This window comes from Podarcis muralis, chromosome 2 (genome assembly GCF_964188315.1).
Source record: "Podarcis muralis chromosome 2, rPodMur119.hap1.1, whole genome shotgun sequence".
NCBI lineage: Eukaryota > Metazoa > Chordata > Lepidosauria > Squamata > Lacertidae > Podarcis > Podarcis muralis.
In genome coordinates this window covers 94,131,108-94,150,965 of record NC_135656.1, presented here as the reverse complement: position 1 = coordinate 94,150,965, position 19,858 = coordinate 94,131,108, and the positions used below count along the sequence as shown (strand labels likewise).

At 43.0% G+C, this 19,858-nt stretch overlaps 1 non-coding gene across 1 annotated transcript; it reads left to right on the top strand.

Moving 5' to 3' along the window:
* The first annotated feature begins 19,347 nt into the window (after positions 1-19,347).
* LOC114593098 (U6 spliceosomal RNA) lies at positions 19,348-19,454 on the top strand. Its single transcript, XR_003705594.2, has one exon. It is a non-coding gene; the product is annotated as a U6 spliceosomal RNA (small nuclear RNA).
* The last annotated feature ends 404 nt before the right edge of the window (positions 19,455-19,858 follow it).

Sequence of the window (19,858 nt, the reverse complement as noted above, 5' to 3'; positions counted from 1 at the left end):
CCAGAGTGAAAGCCTAGAGGGGGAAGGGAGAAGCTAGTAGTCAGTTTCAGCATCGTCTTAGCTGGATTAGCTAGGACACTGCTGGGTTGTTATTTTCTGTTAATAAAGAGTTAATGTCCTTCCACACCTGCCGTGTGTGTGCCTGCCCTGTGTTTGACCTGGCTTGTTGACAGCTCCTTGACATCCAGGGATATAGAACTTGTGACCCACCAGAGGTTATTGAAATCCCATCAACCCTAGTCGTTGTGGCAAGTAATGGTCAGGAAGAATGGAAGTTGCAGTTCCAAACATGGCATGCCAGAGGTCCACCCAGAGGTGGATTGAGGGGAGCATGACCAGTTCACCCATCAACTTGATAAGGCACTGGAAGGAGTACTGCAACAATGACGAACATGGAAGGCAAGAGGTGAGTGGGAGGCACAGAATTTTGGCATTGCGTAGGGTGTCATTGAAATTTCAAAGCCTAAAGTTCACCACTGGTCCACTATTCCACTTCTAGGCCTGAGATATGGCATGTCGTGCATTGTGGCCATGAGCTACAGGAAGGCATATGTTAATGGCTCAGGCATCCATGGTACCTACGTTATGGTGTGTGGCTTCCTAGAAGTGGGTTTGACTAAGTAGGCTGGAGCCTTAGTTACCCATGTTGTCCTTGTGAAGTCAGCGATGGGACCATCTATTTGCTGGCTTAATCTCCACCAATTTCCACTCACTGTGGAGAAGTAATGTTGTTAAGCCCTGCCCTTTCAAAACAGTTATATGGACAGCTGACTGATTTAATTGATATTGGAATCCTATGATGTGTGCCACTCAGTCCTGGTTTTCTGAACTGCTGGTGTGAGTTTTGCCCAGCAATGTGAGTTTGAGCCATTGCTTTTTTCCCCAGGGGTTACTCAGGGTGTTGGTGTTGTTAAAAAGTGTGGCACTTACTGTAACAACTTCACGGCACCTATTTTTCTAGAAAAAAAGGCACTTGTTAGATCTTTTTGAAATATCACCCATTGAATGTTCTGGAAGGATTTGGAGCTTATTTAGCAGCATCAGTTCATCTTGAATGCTATAGTACAATCTTCCAAAACATTCCAACTTTTTTTATCCTTGTGGAGCCCAACATATTATATAAAGTATTTCTGTTCATGAACCCAGGACTTCTGCATGCTTAAATGAACTCAGTAACCCCAAAACATTTGTTATAGGTGCCTAAGATGACCTCCTACTGCTAGTCCCAGTGAACATACCCTTAGCAAAGAATTGGATAGAGTGTTGTACTTCAGGCCTGTTCTGCTTTTTTATTATTGATTTGTTTTCCACACTCCATTTGTCTTTTTGTGGTTCTATTTTGTCTTTTCTTTAGAAGTAACAGCAATGAAGTTTGTGACAGTTTTGTTATAGCATTCCCTTGCTACCGTCATTTATCTTATCCCTACCAGCTTCATTTGTCTTATTCAGAGGATTTGCTCTGCACATACTTTGAATTTGTAGTCAACACATTGTTGTAGGTGCTCTTTCCTTGTCGCATGCTAAAATGTAGCCAGCCAGGTTGGGAATATGCAGTTCAGCAAAGTATCCCCCTTTTCTTGCTTAGTGTTTGCAGATTCAATAAGCAAGACGTATACATGGGCTGACTATGGAAATAAGGATTCTTGCATGCCTTGGAGGTTCAAGTGGGCACAGTAGTAAAAATAATCCATTCAGTGGAAAATGGAAATCACAGAGACATGGTTTAGGAGGCTTTAGTCCTGTGCTATAAGACACACATGATACTTGGTGGGGGCGTTGTTTGCTTGTTTGCTTTTATGCAGGAAAATAATGGTCCTGGGAGCCCCCATGCCATAGAGAATCCAATAACAGACCCCTGTGTTACAATACAGACAAGCTGTTATTTTGTTCAGGTAGAGAATCCAGTGGCTGTTGTTCCAGTGCATCACATATGTTCTCCCTTTCAGTGCAGAAAGTAGATTTGTGGACAGTTTTCATTGGGGAAATGGTACCTGGAAAAGGATTAAACTCTCTTCCATGCAGTGGTCCTTATCTCAGTTTCCCCTTCCCATGGCTGCTATTTGAAAACAACTTGACCGTTTTCATTAATTTATTTAAGCTATCGATACATTTATATCCCACATTTCCCACAATAAGCTCAAGGTGGCAAATGTGGTCTGTCCTCTCTCAGTTTTAACTTCACAATAACACTGTTAAGTTGGTTGGGCTGAGAGCAGGTGGCTGGCCTAAGGTCACCCAGTGTGCTTCATGTCTTGAGTGGGGATGGGAAACAAGGTCCCCTGTTCCTTAGGCCAAAGCTCTAACCACAACACCACACTAGCTGTGGAATGGAGGTGCATTCACACAACTCCGTTGTGTCATGTATCATGCAGTTAGGCCATTCATGTGGGGGTTCTGAGAGGAACCAGCATTGGCTTCATCCTCTCAAAGGGCTTTCAGACCCTCCAAGTGTCCCTATTTTCCAGGAACAGTCCTGGAATTATAGAAGTCGTCCTGGTTACTAACTTGATCCTGGAACGTCCTGTTTCCTCTTAGGACATTCCTATTTTCAACAGAGAAATGTTGGAGGGTATGAAGTTATCTGGCCCCCTGAGCCAAGGAGATAAGTAACTTTAGAAGACATCTGAACCTTTAGAAGATATCTGAAGGCAGCCCTGTATAGGGAAGTTTTCTAATATTTTATTATGTTTTTATATATGTTGGAATCCGTCCAGAGTGGCTGGGACATCCCAGTCCGATGGGCAGGGTATAAATAATAAAATTATTATTAATAATATTATTATGGAAGAGGATGCTCCTATTTTCATCAGAGAAATGTTGGAGGGTATGGGCTTCCACAAATGTCCTTAAAAGAACTTTTGACTCCTGAATATGTCCAGAAGTTCCACCTTCCCATGTATTAGATTAGGAATTCAGAACTTCACGTCTGGGAGCCAAGTAGGGCCCTGTAGGCCTCTCTATCTGCCCGCTGTGTGTCTCCTCAGGCCAGACTCAATCCCCAGCCACATTCTTTTATGGCCCTGCTTCACACTCTCCTTGAGAGCTGTGGCATGGCTGGAAAGTTTCCTTGAACTCTGATAATGCCAGGATGAAGTGGGGTGAGGGAGTATGTGCAGAAATTAGCCCTTCGGCCGTGTCCAGCACTGGCATGTGGCCTCTGCAAGGCTGCTCTAAAAAAAATGAGAGAATGATTGTGTGTGTCTCTGTGTGAGTGATTGAGAAGGCTCTGGTATTAACCGCTTCCTCATAAAGCTGTGTCTCCTGACAGGAAGCCCTCACATTCCATTTCCCTGTGGGGAAGCAGGGCCTTTATGTCTCCTCAGTGCAGCCCTACTTCACCTAAACTAAGCAGCTTGTATTGAATGGGTGTCCTTGTAAATCTCTGTCCTTTTAAATTCAAAGGTCAATGATACTTTCTATATGCAAATTCAGTTGTTAGATGTATTCCACATTACCAGTCCTGGCAGATGGGGAAAACTGCAAATTTATCATGGTGATGGCTTCTGGAACAAAGTAAGTAATTATAGACACAGTATGTCAACTAATGACAAGCTCTTTTATTCTACGGTATTTCTGCCAGCTTTCCCCTATATGAAATGAAAAATAATAATAATAATGGAAGGTTATCTTAAGTGCGTGTCAAAATCTAAGCCTGCATCATCAGAAATCATAATATAGCATCGCTCTTAAAATCAAAGGGGGTGCAATTTAACACCAGCCTTTAAATTAGCGCTTTCCTGGAGATGCTTTAATATGGGGATAGCCAACTGGCAGGCCAAGAGCCAGATCTGGTCTCAGAAGCAATTTTGGCTGACCTCTGCAGCTGCATCAAAATTTCAATCAAGATCTGGTTAGACATTCCTCTCTATAGTAGGAAAAGGAATCTGATTTTCCAAAGCTGTAGGAAAGGTTCTAAATGCCCTGCAATTCTTTCTGTTTATATGCAGTGCCCCCGGCTACCTACACCTGAGTCCATTTACCATGTAACTGTGAAGCCCTGCTACTATTTATCTCAACCTTCCTCCAAGGAGTTCAGGTTTCTAAACCATACACAGAACCTTCTTGTGTACAGCAGAGTCCATTTTTCAGACATTCTCCCTAAGGCAAAGATGGTGGTGAGATGGTGATTGGGAGGACATGGCTAACAAGCCCACTTTCAGGCAGGAGGGGGAAGATGCAGGAATAGACCTTGGTAATGAACACAAAAGGTCCGTATAGTTAAAGCCATGGTTTTCCCAGTAGCGATGTATGGAAGTGAGAGCTGGACCATAAAGAAGGCTGATCGCCGAAGAATTGATGCTTTTGAATTATGGTGCTGGAGAAGACTCTTGAGAGTCCCATGGACTGCAAGAAGATCAAACGCATCCATTCTTAAGGAAATCAGCCCTGAGTGCTCACTGGAAGGACAGATCGTGAAGCTGAGGCTCCAGTACTTTGGCCACCTCATGAGAAGAGAAGACTCCCTGGAGAAGACACTGATGCTGGGAAAGATGGAGGGCACAAGGAGAAGGGGGTGACAGAGGACGAGATGGTTGGATAGTGTTTTCGAGGTTACCAGCATGAGTTTGACCAAACTGCGGGAGGTAGTGGAAGACAGGAGGGCCTGGCGTGCTCTGGTCCATGGGGTCACAAAGAGTCGGACACGACTAAACGACTAAACAACAACAACAACAATGAACACAAGGGGAGTGCAAACGTTTTTCTCTAACGTTTCTCCAACCCCCACCCCCCAGTTACGGTCTGGAGAGCCAGCAACAAATCCTGAGCTAGGCATGAGGCTGAACTGCCCATTTTAGACTCTTGACCAATCACGCTATATAATTCTGGGGAAAAACATGGCTGTTTAATACCTTGGTTAAGCTGCACCACAATTTGATCTTTTGAAACAGCTGCAAACGAACATTTAGGGCCAAACTGACATCACTTGTACTATAAGCAATTGTGTAAACTGCTTTGAAAGAGCAAACAAGTAGGCACAAAAGATGGGTCAGGAGCTTGGTAAGCAAAGGGACATGCCATTAGCAGTTTGCACCCCCTCCCCTTACCCCCTATCTGAATCCCCCTCTCTCCTGTGCATGTTATTTATACTGAAAGGATAGCTTAGATTGGCCTCAAATGGGAGCTTTCCTCTCAGTGCATTAAAAAATATGCACATTTTTTTTTATTTTAAATAAATTTTTATTAATTTTTCATAAATAAAAAAGAAACAAAGCAAAAACATAAACAAACACAAAATTGACTTCCCCGTACCACCCCTTTTCTGCATCCTTGTTTCAAGATTTTTCAGCAACCCTTTCGTCATAAACTTATTTTATGTTTCCTGAATTTAACTTCCTTAAGTTATTAAAACAACTGTAGTTCTTTATCTCTTATTTCCCTGATCTCCTAGTTTTCATCCAAATTACAACAATTTTTAAGGTAAACTTTAAATTTGTTCCAATCTTCATCCACCGCCTCCTTCCCCCGGTCTCGAATTCTGCCAGTCATCTCTGCCAGTCCCATGTAGTCAATCACCTTCGTCTGCCATTCTTCCAACGTGGGTAGTTCTTGTGTCTTCCAATACTTTGCTAGAAGAATTCTTGCTGCTGTTGTGGCATACATAAAAAATGTCTTATCCTTCTTTGGCACCATTTGGCCCACCATACCCAAGAGAAAGGCTTCTGGTTTCTTAATAAAGGTTCTCTTCAGAACTTTCTTAATTTCATTATAGATCATTTCCCAGAAAGCCTTAATCTTCGGGCAGGTCCACCAAAGGTGATAGAAGGTTCCCTCCGTTTCATTACATTTCCAACACTTATTATTGGGCAAATGATAGATCTTCGCTAGCTTAGCAGGAGTCATGTACCACCTATAGATCATTTTCATAATGTTTTCTCTTAAGGCATTACATGCCGTGAATTTAACACCGGTGGTCCATAACTGCTCCCAGTCAGCGAGTTCAATGTCATGCCCGATATCCTGTGCCCATTTAATCATACTGGATTTCACCATTTCATCTTGAGTATTCCATTTCAACAGCAAGTTATACATTCTTGACAAGTTTTTAGTATTGGGTTCTAACAATTCTGTTTCTAGTTTTGACCTCTCCACTTGGAAGCCTTTCTTTCTGTCCTGTTTGAATACTTCATTTATCTGTCGGTAATGTAACCAATCTCTCACCTTAAACTTCAGTTTCTCAAAACTCTGCAGTTTTACTTTTTCACCATCCTGTTCTATAATTTCAAAGTATTTAGGCCAATTAGAATCCATATTCAGTTTTTTCACCTCTTTAGCTTCCATTGGTGACAGCCACCTGGGGGTTTTACTTTCAAGCAGATCTTTATACCTTAGCCAAACATTATACAAAGCTTTCCTCACCATATGATTCTTAAAGCCTTTATGCGATTTTACCTTGTCATACCATATATATGCATGCCAACCAAATCTGTTATCAAATCCTTCAAGATCCAAAATGTCTGTATTCTCGAGGAGCAGCCAATCTTTCAACCAGCAAAACGCTGCTGATTCATAGTAAAGTCTTAAGTCCGGCAGGGCAAAACCCCCTCTATCTTTTGCGCTGTTAGTGTCTTAAATTTTATTCTTGGCTTTTTGCCCTGCCAAACAAATTTCGATATGTCTTTCTGCCACCTCTTGAAACAGTCCATCTTGTCTATTATTTGTAGAGTCTGAAACAGAAATAACATTCTAGGCAATACGTTCATTTTGATAACAGCAATTCTGCCTAACAAGAAAAGTTTCAGCCTTGACCATATGTCTAGATCTTTCTTAACTTCTGTCCAGCATTTATCATAATTGTCTTTAAATAGATTCACATTTTTCGATGTCAAATTCACCCCCAAGTACTTCACTTTTTTTGCTATCCCCAAACCTGTTTCATTCTGAAATATCTCTTTTTCCTCATTTGTTAAATTTTTCTCGAGCACTTTGGTTTTTTGTTTATTCAATTTAAATCCTGCGACTTGACCAAATATTTCGATCAGTTCTAAGACTCTTTTTGTACTAGTGTTTGGCTGCTGTAAAGTCAAAACTAGGTCATCTGCAAATGCCCTTAATTTATACTCTTTCACTCCGACCTGAATTCCTTTAACCAACTGGTCCTTTCTAATCATATTTAACAAAACCTCCAGGACCGATATGAAAAGTAGGGGGGAAATAGGGCATCCCTGTCGTGTTCCTTTCTCTATAGCTATCTCTTCCGTTACCACATTATTCACAATTAGTTTTGCTTTCTGCTCAGAGTATATTGCACCTATACCATTTTCAAAACCTTGGCCTACCCCCATCCCTTGGAGATTCTTTTTCATAAAGCTCCAGCAAATGTTGTCAAAGGCTTTCTCCGCGTCCACAAAAATCAAAACCGCTTTTCTATTAATGTTCGTTTCCAACAATTCCACAATGTCTATTATATTCCTCACATTATCCGACATGTGTCTTCCCGGAAGAAAGCCAGCTTGGTCCTTGTGAATCTCACCTATCAATACTTTCTTCAGTCTTTTTGCTAAAATGTCTGCAAATATTTTGTAATCCACATTTAATAATGATATCGGGCGGTAGTTCTTAACCTGGTTCTTTTCAGTCTCAGTTTTTGGTATGAGTGAAATAAAAGCCTCTTTCCACGATTCAGGTGCCTTTTTCCCCTCCAGTATTTCGTTGCAAACTTCTTTCAATGGTTGCACTAAACATTCTTTCAAAGCTTTATAGTATCTGGCCGTCAAGCCATCTGGTCCTGGAGACTTTCCCAGTTGTGTTTTTTGAATGGCATCCTCTATTTCTTGTTCTGTTATTTTCTCATTCAGTGTCAACTTGCTTTGTTCTGAAATTTTAGATAGTCCATAATTTTTGAGAAATTCGTCTATTTCTTGTTCATTCACTGGCCCTTGTGTATATAATTTCCTGAAAAAAACTTTGAAAACAATTACTTATCTCATTTGGCTTATAAATATTCTTTCCATCTATCTCCAAACAGGTGACTGTATTCAATTTTTGCCTCTTTTTCAATTGCCATGCAAGGAGCTTCCCACATTTGTCTGCTGACTCGAATGTCCTTTGTCTCATTTGCTTAATTTTCCATTCTATCTCTTGATTTGTCAGTTCCATGTATTGCATCTGGTAATACTTTATTTCTCTCAAGATTTCATGAGACTTTGGTTTGGACCTCAATTTCTTTTCTCCTTCCTTCATTTTTTCTAGAATTCTTTCTTTCCTTTCATTTTGCTTTTTCCTCTTGATTGAATTCTGTTGTATCAGGAAGCCTCGCATCACAGCTTTACTCGCGTCCCAAATTGTTCTTTTTTCAACTTTTGTTCTTAAATTTATCTCAAAGTAATCTTTCAATGTCTTTTGGGCCTTTTTACAAATTTGTTCATCTCTAAATAGGGAGTCATTCATTCTCCATCTGAAGGATCCAGTTGTTCTCAGTTTCATTTCCATCTTTACTGCGTTATGGTCGGAGCAGGTTTTTGGGCAGATTTCTACTTTCTTTATCTTTGCAGCCATCACACTAGATACCCAAATTTGATCGATTCTTGTCCATGTCATCTTAGATTCAGAGAAAAAAGTTCCCTCTCTCTCGAGAGGGTTCCTAGTTCTCCAAATGTCTATCAAGTCCATATTTTCCGTCATCTCAAAAAAGGTCTTTGGTAGTCTTCCTTCTTTAGAGATTACTTGTCTTTGTGCCTTATCCATATTTGTGGAGACCACTCCATTCATGTCCCCCATCAGTATTACTTTGCAGTCGAGGTAATCCAGTAAAGTCTCATGCAGCTTCTTAAAAAATTCTGCCTTCCCATCATTTGGTGCATATACTCCAATTATCAAATATTTTTCTCCCTGAATCTGTACTTCAATTGCCAAATATCTTCCTTCTTCATCCTTAAATTTCATTTTTGGGTCCAATTTTTCTCTTGCATAAATCACTACTCCTCTCTTTTTTACTTTGTCAGAAGATATAAATTCTTGTCCTAATCTTTTGTTCACAAGCAATTTTCTGTGTGCTCTAGTTATATGGGTTTCCTGTAGGCATATCAGATCCAGTTGCTCCCTTTTCAGAATATGGAAAACTTGGCGTCTTTTTCTGGGAAGGTTCAAACCATTACAGTTCCAGCTAAGAAGTTGCAAAGACATTTTATTTATTAGGCGTTTAACCCTCCGACTGCCCCAAGTTTTTCTTCTTCTTCGGTTGGCAGTTGTGGTAGTCCGTATGATAGATTTGCGACGTCCACTAGCTCTCCTCCTTCTGGTGTTGATCCTTGTCCTTTAACTATAAAGGGAAGAAGGTAAGAATAAGAACAGTACAGGAAAAAGAATATTTCTTGGAGAGAAACCTAGAGGACCTACAGAAAGGTACAGCGGATTTGGGAAGAGTAAAAAATATGCACATGGGTCATGATCCAGGTTTGAAAGGCAGCATGGGGTGTGGTGTGGTGGGGTGAAGATTTAAAGCCCCCCAACCTCCCTCAACAGGGACCCCCATGCCTGCTATTTACATTTAGAAAACCATTCACACAATTGCTAATTAAATTAATTAATTAATTACCCAATTGTTAATGGCTCATTAAGTTTAGCATTTAGAAGCAGAGATACCGAGCAGAGAGAGAGAAAGAGAGAGAAAGTAGGCTGTTAATTTTAGGTGCATAATTATCCTTGAGGCCCAAGATCAGCTCCCGTCCCACAATGACAGCAAGCGTACTTTCATCTGGACAGGTGAGCAGAGGGTCCCAAGCTTCATGATGCGAGGAATTAGTTATTTCATTGGAAAAGATTTTTTTAAAAAAGTTCTCGCATGGAAGTAGCTTGTACATGGAGTGCTCTTTATACGAGAGGAAAAGTAAGAGACTGACAGAACTGGCAGTTACAAGGGAAGGATACCAATTAGAGAAGCTCTCGGTTCTTTCTAGTACCGAATATACAATTTTCCACTCTCAATTAGGGGCACAGACCCCTCAGACCTGCTGGATTGATTATACGGCAGTAATACACCCCCCAACCCCCCCCCCACTATTTTGAGAGCGAAGCTAGCTGCCATCTTAAACTTGTTTAAAACATTTCTACACTGTCCTATACAACAAACCGATTGAAATATAACACAATCTTATTTGTTTACTTAACAAAATGTAAACACCGCTTACCAAAATGAAAGACCTCTGAGTGGTTTGCAAGATACCCTAAAATATTCATTTAAAATACCAATAAAAAAGAGAACAGAACACTCCCTGGAAAAAACCCTGATGTTGGGAAAGATGGAGGGCACAAGGAGACGGGGACGACAGAGGACAAGATGGTTGGACAGTGTTCTCGAAGCTACCAGCATGAGTTTGACCAAACTGCGGGAGGCAGTGGAAGACAGAAGTGCCTGGCGTGCTTTGGTCCATGGGGTCATGAAGAGTCGGACACGACTAAATGACTAAACAACAAGAACAAGAACATCAGAAGATCCCTGCTGGATCAGACCAAAGTCCCACCTAGTCCAGCAACCTGTTCTTACAATGGAGAACCAAATGCCTTCAGGAAGACAGCAAGCAGATCCCTGAGCACAACAACAACCACCACCTTCCAATAGTCACACCTTTCTGCTTTTAAAATTTGCTCAGGAAATACACATGGCGGTTGTTGGATGTGCGCATCTGTGTAAATAAAGAAAGAACTCCTTAACCTATGTCATGAAGTTTCGCCATTTAATATTTACGGCAGCTATTCCCCACCTTATAGAGGATGCAATTCAAACTATCTGGGAAATACCGTGACCGAATTGTACATCAAATAAATTAATGTGGTAAATGGAAACATCAGAAGGATATTCCAAAGGTCCTTCAGCTACAGGAAAAGGCTATAACCAATTATGTGTTGGTATGTAGCAAACGACTGCTACATGGAAGATTAAGGGAGGCTGGGAGTTCAGTGGACAAAGATGTGATCAGGCTCACTTGAGAAAATGCACGTACCTGAGGACATGCTTCTCAGCTGTGGGCAAGGGTAAGAATCAGACTAATTATATTAGCAGAAACATGGAGGCCAGGGCACATTCTCCAGGCAACTGCTAGAAATCTCCATTTTAAGCAGAGACAATATTAAACAAAAGACTAATTTAGGCATTGTACAGACAGCTGCTGCTGATTATTTGGGAGGAAAGAGATTAAAGATTATTCTTGCCTGAGACATAGGCGTAAATTGATTTGCTTTTCTCCCCTCCCCCTAATAGTATATTTTTTACACATGATGGCACATTTAGATCAAAGATTGCCAAATGCTATGCTTACCTTAATTAATTGTAGGCTGGCTGAAACTCGCTTACTTTTTTATGAGCAGATGCACTGGTAAAGATGTGCTCACTGTGTAACATGCAGGCGTACTGGAGCCCCTGACTGTGGCAAATAAGTACTGGGGATGTGAGAAGAAGCACCAAAGAGAGAGGGCAAGCTGGGGTAGATTTGGAGCTGGGCAGCAAGCTGGGCTCATAGAGTGTGTGGCACCACAGCAGGCTTCCCTGGGGATGGTATGATGGTGAAATGGTTCCCTGGGGTCTCCTCCCATCTCTGGGGGCAAAGCATTTGTCCAGTTGGAAGTTTAATGGAGCTTTTGTCCAGTTGAGTTTAATGGGCCTTTTTCTCAATATTGTGATTGCAGCCTCAGTCACTCAGTGAAGCTGATTGCCAATTCACAATTGACAATAGGAAGCAGTCATTGATACTGCAACTAGCAAACTTCTAAAACTCACTCTTACTTTAAAGCAAAGAGTATCATGTTTGTGCCCTAAGATGGTAAAAAGGTAAAGGACCCCTGACAGTTAAGTCCAGTCGCAGACGACTCTGGGGTTGCGGCGCTCATCTCACTTTACAGGCTGAGGGAGCTGGCGTTTGTCTGCAGTTTTTCCGGGTCATGTGGCCAGCATGACTAAGCCGCTTCTGGCACAACGGAACATCAAAACCAGAGCAGCGCACGGAAACACCGTTTACCTTCCTGCCGGAGCGGTACCGATTTATCTACTTGTACTTTTTGGGGGCGTGCTTTCGAACCGCTAGGTTGGCAGGAGCTGGGACCAAGCAATGGGAGCTCACCCCGTCGTGGGGATTTGAACCACCAACCTTCTGATCGGCAAGCCCAAGGCTCAGTGGTTTAGACCACAGCACCACCCGCGTCCCTCCTAAGATGGTAGGTACATGCAAATTCCAAAAGTGGTTTTCAGTGAGATTGGGTTGCAAATGCCAGATACAGAGATGAAAGGGATATGGCACGTATATCTAGGAAACGTTTCCACCAGGGTCATGAAAATGGTAACAGAAATAGGACCTGTACAGAAAAGAAAAGGCAAATAATAATTAACATATATTGTAGCATGCCACTTCAATCTCTGTGTGGCGTAAGATTCCAGGAGTTCCAGGCACTTACTCAGGGTCTGTGCTTCTTTTGTAAATGAGGAACAGTGGAGACTGTTTATCTTTGTGATCTATGGTTTATTTACACTTATATACAACCTGAGACTACGATGGAGGGGTTCTGAGCATCAACATACCAAAAGGGTCTTGTTTCTGCCATAGCCACAGCCCTGGATTCAAGCAGAGATCTGGCATGGCTCTCCCCCTCTCTGCTTGCTGTCTTGCTTCTGTCTCACGCACCCATTTTTTCAAAGATTGTGAATAGAAGGCTTTTGTCCTTCTAGCTATCTCAGAAGGAGGGGCCCCACCCATTTGCCATCTGGCATAGAGTCCCCTCTCCTTGCTTTCTTAATGCCCCATCACCTTTCCTTTGTAGTCTTAATGACTTGTCATCCCATGCAGTTACCTCATCAGGAAGCTAAAGATAAAGGTACCCCTGCCCGTATGGGCCAGTGTTGACAGACTCTAGGGTTGTGCGCTCATCTCACTCTATAGGCCGGGAGTCAGCGCTGTCTGCAGACACTTCCGGGTCACGTGGCCAGCGTGATGAAGCTGCTCTGGCAAGCCAGAGCCACACACGGAAATGCCATTTACCTTCCCGCTAGTAAGCGGTCCCTATTTATCTACTTGCACCCGGGGGTGCTTTCGAACTGCTAGGTTGGCAGGCGCTGGGACCGAGCAACGGGAGCGCACCCCGCTGCAGGGATTCGAACCGCTGACCATGCGATCGGCAAGTCCTAGGCGCTGAAGCTAACCTGTCTTATATTTTAAAATATGCTGGGTCCAGGGGTTCCAGGTCTGGCACCCACAAACTCATAAGACTATATATTTTTGTAGTTTAGAAACGAAAGTGTTGTCTGACAACAAGAAGAAAGCAGTCATTACGCAGTGGGAAAGTACAAGTCAAAAATTCTGAAATCCTGTACTTTAATAGACCAGGAAAGCATCTTACAAGCAGTGTCAGCGAGCCGGAGTTTTGATAATTCCTCCCAAATCCCAATAGCAGTAGCCGGTGGAGCCACACTGAGATAAAACCAATGTAAATTAGTAGCAAATCTGATTCTTATATCCCAATGGAATGAGTTCTCTGAAAGCCAACCTCCCCAGGTAGACAAACACTCAGACAGTGCCCTCTAGCAAAGTGAAATCTTTGAAGGCAACTTGCTTTGAAGAATTACTTCCTAGTGCCATTATAGCAGTGAATTTATAACCTATACAAGAAAACCCCCTCTGATGTTATCAAAAGGGTGTCTTATGCTAACCATTCCCTAGATCTCCCTTGGATGTACATTAACCAACTGGAATCCTTTCTGATGTTTTGTACAGGTAGCTAGAGTCACTGCAGAATAAAGAGAGAAAAGCCTATGAAAAATCAGAAGTTTACTCCAGCACAAAGGCACCTCTTTTTAAAAATCCCTAAATTGCTTCTTGGTTGTACCATAAAAAACAAACAAACTAGGTTTATCAATGCCACACACTTTATATTGTAGATCAATGTTTCCCAAACTTGGGTCTCCAGCTGTGGTTGGACTACAACTCCCATCATCCCTGACCACTGGTCCTGCTAGCTAGGGATGATGGGAGTTGAAGTCCAACAAGAGCTGGAGACCCAAGTTTGGGGAACACTGTTGTAGATGGTTGCCTTTGCCATCACCCAGCAAGGCAGACTTGCTCAAGGTTCAGCCCAAGCATTTCTCAAATGTGGTGAAACCCAGTTTCCATTTTTGGAGTGGCCCTAATGCACATCCATATGATAAGAACAGTGCTTTTCCCATCATGCATCGCTCTGTCCTGAAAAGATTGCGAATTGGTTAGATTGGAGTCACATTGATTTCTGTGCTCACTTTCTCCACTCCGGGTCTAAAACCAAGAACATTTTAACTGGAGAATTAGATCTAGCTGTGTGACCGGGTATGATCTGAGCCTTTGAGGTGTACAATGGAACACAAGCATTTAGTATGAAGGCTCATTAATTTTCTTGGTATAAATGATGGGAACCTGGTCTTCTGCCCTAGCTTGATCAATAAACAGTAGCAGCTGCCACTGTGAGTTCACAGTGGGCCTTGAACATAGCTTGAACACAGCCATTGATGCAGCCCCCTTGTTCTGTCAAAGTGGATGGGAATCAACTAATGGTCTTCTAGCCATTATGGAAACTGCAGTGGCAACACAGCAATACCCCTGGCCACCTCGCCCAAATGTATGGTTCTGAAGCCTTTGTCACGTTCTCAATGCCCATGTGCTGAGGGAGGCGGAGGAGAAATCGACAGTGTTGCCACCTCAATTGCATTAGTGAAGAGAGAGAGGAGCAGGGCAAAGGAGGAGGAATGGAGGGCAGTGCATACCCTCCAACATTTCTCCAATGAAAATAGGGACATTCTAAGGAAAACCGAGACATTCTGGGATCAAATCAGAAGAAGCGTTTGGATTTGATATCCTGCTTTATCACTACTCAAAGGAGTCTTAAAGCGGCTAACATTCTCCTTTCCCTTCCTCCCCCACAACAAACACTCTGTGAGGTGAGTGGGGCTGAGAGACTTCAGAGAAGTGTGACTAGCCCAAGGTCACCCAGCAGCTGCATGTGCAGGAGCAGGGACGCGAATCCGGTTCACCAGATTACGAGTCTACTGCTCTTAACCACTACACCACACCGGCTCTCACCGGGACAACTTTTGTAAATCTGGGACTACTTTTACCTATGCACATTCAGGGTCTCCTTCAACAGCTTTCCATTTCTTCTGCTTCCAACTTCTCCACATCCACAAGGCCTAAATTTAGGCATAGCTGCCTGTCTGCTTTGTTAGATAGTTAGTTTTAAAAGAGGTATGTCTTTATTGCAATGCTAAGACATTTAAGCATGCCTCCCGAAAGAAAAACAAACTTCAACCTAATCAAAATTTTAAGATCCTATGCAAAAAGCAGGCCAGTCTAGTATTTTAGCAACAACTTGCACGAACGGAGTCCCTGTCTTCTCCCTCCCATTTAAACAAACATTTTGAACAAAGTGAATGCTGTTCCATCTCATAAAGACAGATGATTGACATTATATAGTGCGTGAAATTTTCCTTTTCAGAATCTTGACATTTCATAATAAAAAACAGAAATAATGCCAGGAGCTTAGTAATTACACTACATACTCCCCCAACAAAAAGAAATCCATGGGGGGAAAAGTGAAACAATGCATCTTACAAAGAATGTAATTAAGAAAAGCTAGATTAGAGAACCCACAGAGGGTAAACCACATGCCTGATTATCTGAAATGTGTAAATTTAATTTGTTTCTCCCTATAATTCTTCCCACAGCCCCCCACACTGTTCTTACTCCATGGAGATCAACTTGGAACAGCTTCATTCTTCTATTGATCTATTTAATATTTTCCATATTATGCATAATGAAATAATAATAAAAGCAATGGCTCTCAATCTGCAAGCTGCTTCTTTTGCTCTGGGAAGAGGAAAGGATAATTGCTTGTGCTTGCCACCACCCCAAAACACCATACCCCCCCCCTTTTTCCTGGGGGTAGAAACAGCATCAACAATTTTGCTAGTGGGAGGGCAGCTCAAAATTAAATGTTGAAATTGGAATAATTTGTCAGGGATGCAGGATGAAGATGTTGGCCGGGCACAATAAATATAATAGGTCCCTCTTAAAACACGCAATATTAAAATGAATACAGTGAGCCCTTCCTGAAACAGATAAAAGTATGTGAGGGCAAGAAAAGTATTACTATTCGTGAAAAGTGGGCTCTGCTATGTTGAATTGTGGCCCACTTTATTTATTTACTTATTTAAATTTCTATACTGCCCCTCGTTCGTGGATCACAGGGAAGTTTACAAGATAAAAACACAAAAATACATATCATAGTAACAAACAAAAACAATAACACTCCAACACTCCAACACACACACACACACACACACACACAGAGAGAGAGAGAGAGAGAGAGAGAGAGAGGCCTAGGAGAAAAGGAATGTTTCTTCCTGGTGCCCAAAGCTATGTAAAGAAGGCACCAGGCAAACCTCACTGGGGAGAGCATTCCACAAACGGGGAGTCACCACAGAAAAGGCCCGTTCTCGTGTTACTGCCCTTCAGAGGGGAAACATGAAGAAGGGTCTCAGAAGTTGCGAGGACTGGAGGTCCCTGCCTTGCCACCACTCTCTAAGGCTCCTTGTTTCCAGGGTCTTTCCAAGCAGTTGCAAACTGCATTTGTGCACAACCCATCTCTGCTCTGCTCTTTTCATTTCTCTGTGTCTTCTAGGAGGCCAGGGGAGAGGGGAGCTGCTAACAGCAGAAGGGCAAGATGCCTGATTCTTCAGCAGCCTATCTCAACTCTGGCTCTTGGCCATCCTCCTCTCCAGCCTCGGAATCTGAACTGCTCTCTGCCACAGCCTCTTCCTGCTCACTAAGCCGTGTTGCCTCTTTAGCTTTCAACACCTCCTCCTGCAGCCTGCTTCTTCTTCCCCCTCTGACTACTCATCATCAACTCACTACTAATCCCCTGGCTCTGAGCCTTCTTCCCTTGGGGCTTCCCCCAGCTGGTGCCTCCTACCACTCTTCTGCATGCAGCCAGTCTGTGTGACATTGCACCATGTGCCTTAGGACCATTAATGGAGTGCTGAAGGAGGAGCACACCTACCAGTGGCTCCCAAGCAGCTACGCAATATCAGGAGGAAGGAAAGGCCTTCAGCTATAAACCTATTGCTAGTTTTAGGAGGCTCTTGACAAGACTCCCCAACCATGTCTTCCTAGCATTTGACCTGGCTTGAGAGCAGTACATGTGAAAAGGATCTAGGAGTCTTGGTTGACCACAAACTTGACATGAGCCAACAGTGTGACGCGGCAGCTAAAAAAGCCAATGCAATTCTGGGCTTCATCAATAGGAGTATAGCATCTAGATCAAGGGAAGTAATAGTGCCACTGTATTCTGCTCTGGTCAGACCTCACCTGGAGTACTGTGTCCAGTTCTGGGCACCACAGTTCAAGAAGGACACTGACAAACTGGAACGTGTCCAGAGGAGGGCAACCAAAATGGTCAAAGGCCTGGAAACGATGCCTTATGAGGAACGGCTAAGGGAGCTGGGCATGTTTAGCTTGGAGAAGAGGAGGTTAAGGGGTGATATGATAGCCATGTTCAAATATATAAAAGGATGTCACATAGAGGAGGGAGAAAGGTTGTTTTCTGCTGCTCCAGAGAAGCGGACACGGAGCAATGGATCCAAACTACAAGAAAGAAGATTCCACCTAAACATTAGGAAGAACTTCCTGACAGTAAGAGCTGTTCGACAGTGGAATTTGCTGCCAAGGAGTGTGGTGGAGTCTCCGTCTTTGGAGGTCTTTAAGCAGAGGCTTGACAACCATATGTCAGGAGTGCTCTGATGGTGTTTCCTGCTTGGCAGGGGGTTGGACTCGATGGCCCTTGTGGTCTCTTCCAACTCTATGATTCTATGATTCTATGACTCTCCTTTCTCTCGTACATGACACAGCTGCCTGTTTGCTTGCCCTTTTCTTATGGGTCCCACCCATCGGGTCAAGATGAGAAGGAGGTGAATAGTGGCGGCTGCTCCATTCTCCTCGACATTGCTTGCTCACTCTGTCCCTCAGAGGGCAAACGAATATGCAGTCACAACAAGGAGGAGGGGCAGAGAGTTCTGGGGGCTCCAGGCAATGGGCTCAGTGGTTGCCAAACCCAAATGCCAGCCCTGAACAAAGCCTCTGGGAGGCTTGTGGTGTCATAGCAAATTTTCTCGGGTGAGTCTGCAGAGTCTATAACTAATGGAGAACGCCATCTATTCCAAACACAGGAAGATTTACATAGAGGAAAAATGTAGGCGATTAAACTCGGCTTGGTTGTGCATTCTTCAGCATGCAAGATGTATCACACTGTACCTTCCTCAAAGGTGACGTATGAGAATCTTCTGCCTTTGGCACGCTTCCAGAACACAAATGTAGCAGAGGCTTGGGTTTATTGCAGTGTAGCTGCTCCTTGTAAAGCGTGCGCGTGCACACACACACCTCCCAGATGGTAATGGTTGCATTCATGGTGCTCATCATGTGCAGGTACTAGCTGTTCAATTTATCTGAGAATAGTTTGAGCTCATTGACTCCTACTAACTATAAGCACTGAACATTTATTTCAAGTTCATCATGAATCTTGGCATTTAAAGAGCACTAAGTGAGATGCACTGAGCTGCATGTCATCACACTGCCTAATGACTAGGGAGTCTTTGGGGTAATGATTAGGCTTTATGTACTGTTAGAAGAATTGATTGACTAGAGAGAAGTGCAATGAAAAAATAAATGTGAGCTCCATAAATGATGCTGCTAAACAAAGTGATGCAGAAGATACAGGGGCCTAGGTGGCAATTACTGCAACCAAAGCTGAGCCAAAATTTCTCAAAATACACCCCCCTCCAAATTTTCATGAGTCCTAGAAAAAGGCCACATTGCAGAATTTCCCCTAAATATTAACAACTCCCCCCACCCTTCTCGGAGCTGCCATTCTGTCCCCTGAATGTCCAGGAATGGTATTAGGTCTGGGGCATTTCAGAGGATGCAAAATGGTAGCCTGGCTACCAAAAGCTGTCACTGTACTGACAGCAAAAAACGAAGAAACAAAAAACCTTACAAAAAATTAAGTGTTCTATTACAGGTGCTACAGGGGTGAGTCCCACCCCTGACAATCTGTTAGAGAATTTCTCTTCCTCCTGAAACCATTCAGTGGAATTTGGGATACTGGACACTTCCAGATTGTCATTTCTTTTGTGGGTGGGACTCAGTGCATACCAAAACATGCAGGTTGCGTAATTAAAATGGATCTTGGTTTGAGAGCAATACGTCTGCTACCAAAACAGAACAAAGTGGGATGACTTTTTATGGTATGGAAAGTGACTGGGAAGCACACTGGAAAGTGTGGGATAACAACTGCTTGATGGGATGTATAACCCCACAAAAGAAAACAAAGAATGAAGGTTCAACAGTGCTCGCTTCGGCAGCACATATACTAAAATTGGAACGATACAGAGAAAATTAGCATGGCCCCTGCGCAAGGATGACACGGAAATTTGTGAAGCGTTCCATATTTTTTTTTAAAAAAAGAAAAGGGAAAAAAAAGAATGAAGGTTCAACAGTTGATGTCATATAACCTCCCCACAAACTTTGTTCAAACAAATCAAGGCAAACGCCCAATAAACAGGTCATGCAGAAGCTATTTCACCTTCCTGTTTCACTTCCTGGGAAGCCCCTCTTGAGATTTAGGAGACCCTCTGGAACATGGATAGACAAACTGAGGCCTGGGGGCCAGATCCGGCCCAATCGCCTTCTAAATCCGGCCTGTGGAAGGTCCAGGAATCAGCGTGTTTTTACATGAGTAAAATGTGTGCTTTTATTTAAAATGCATCTCTGGGTTATTTGTGGGGCATAGGAATTCGTCCCCCCACCCCAAAATATACTCTGCCCCCCCACACACAGTATGAGGGACAGTGGACTGG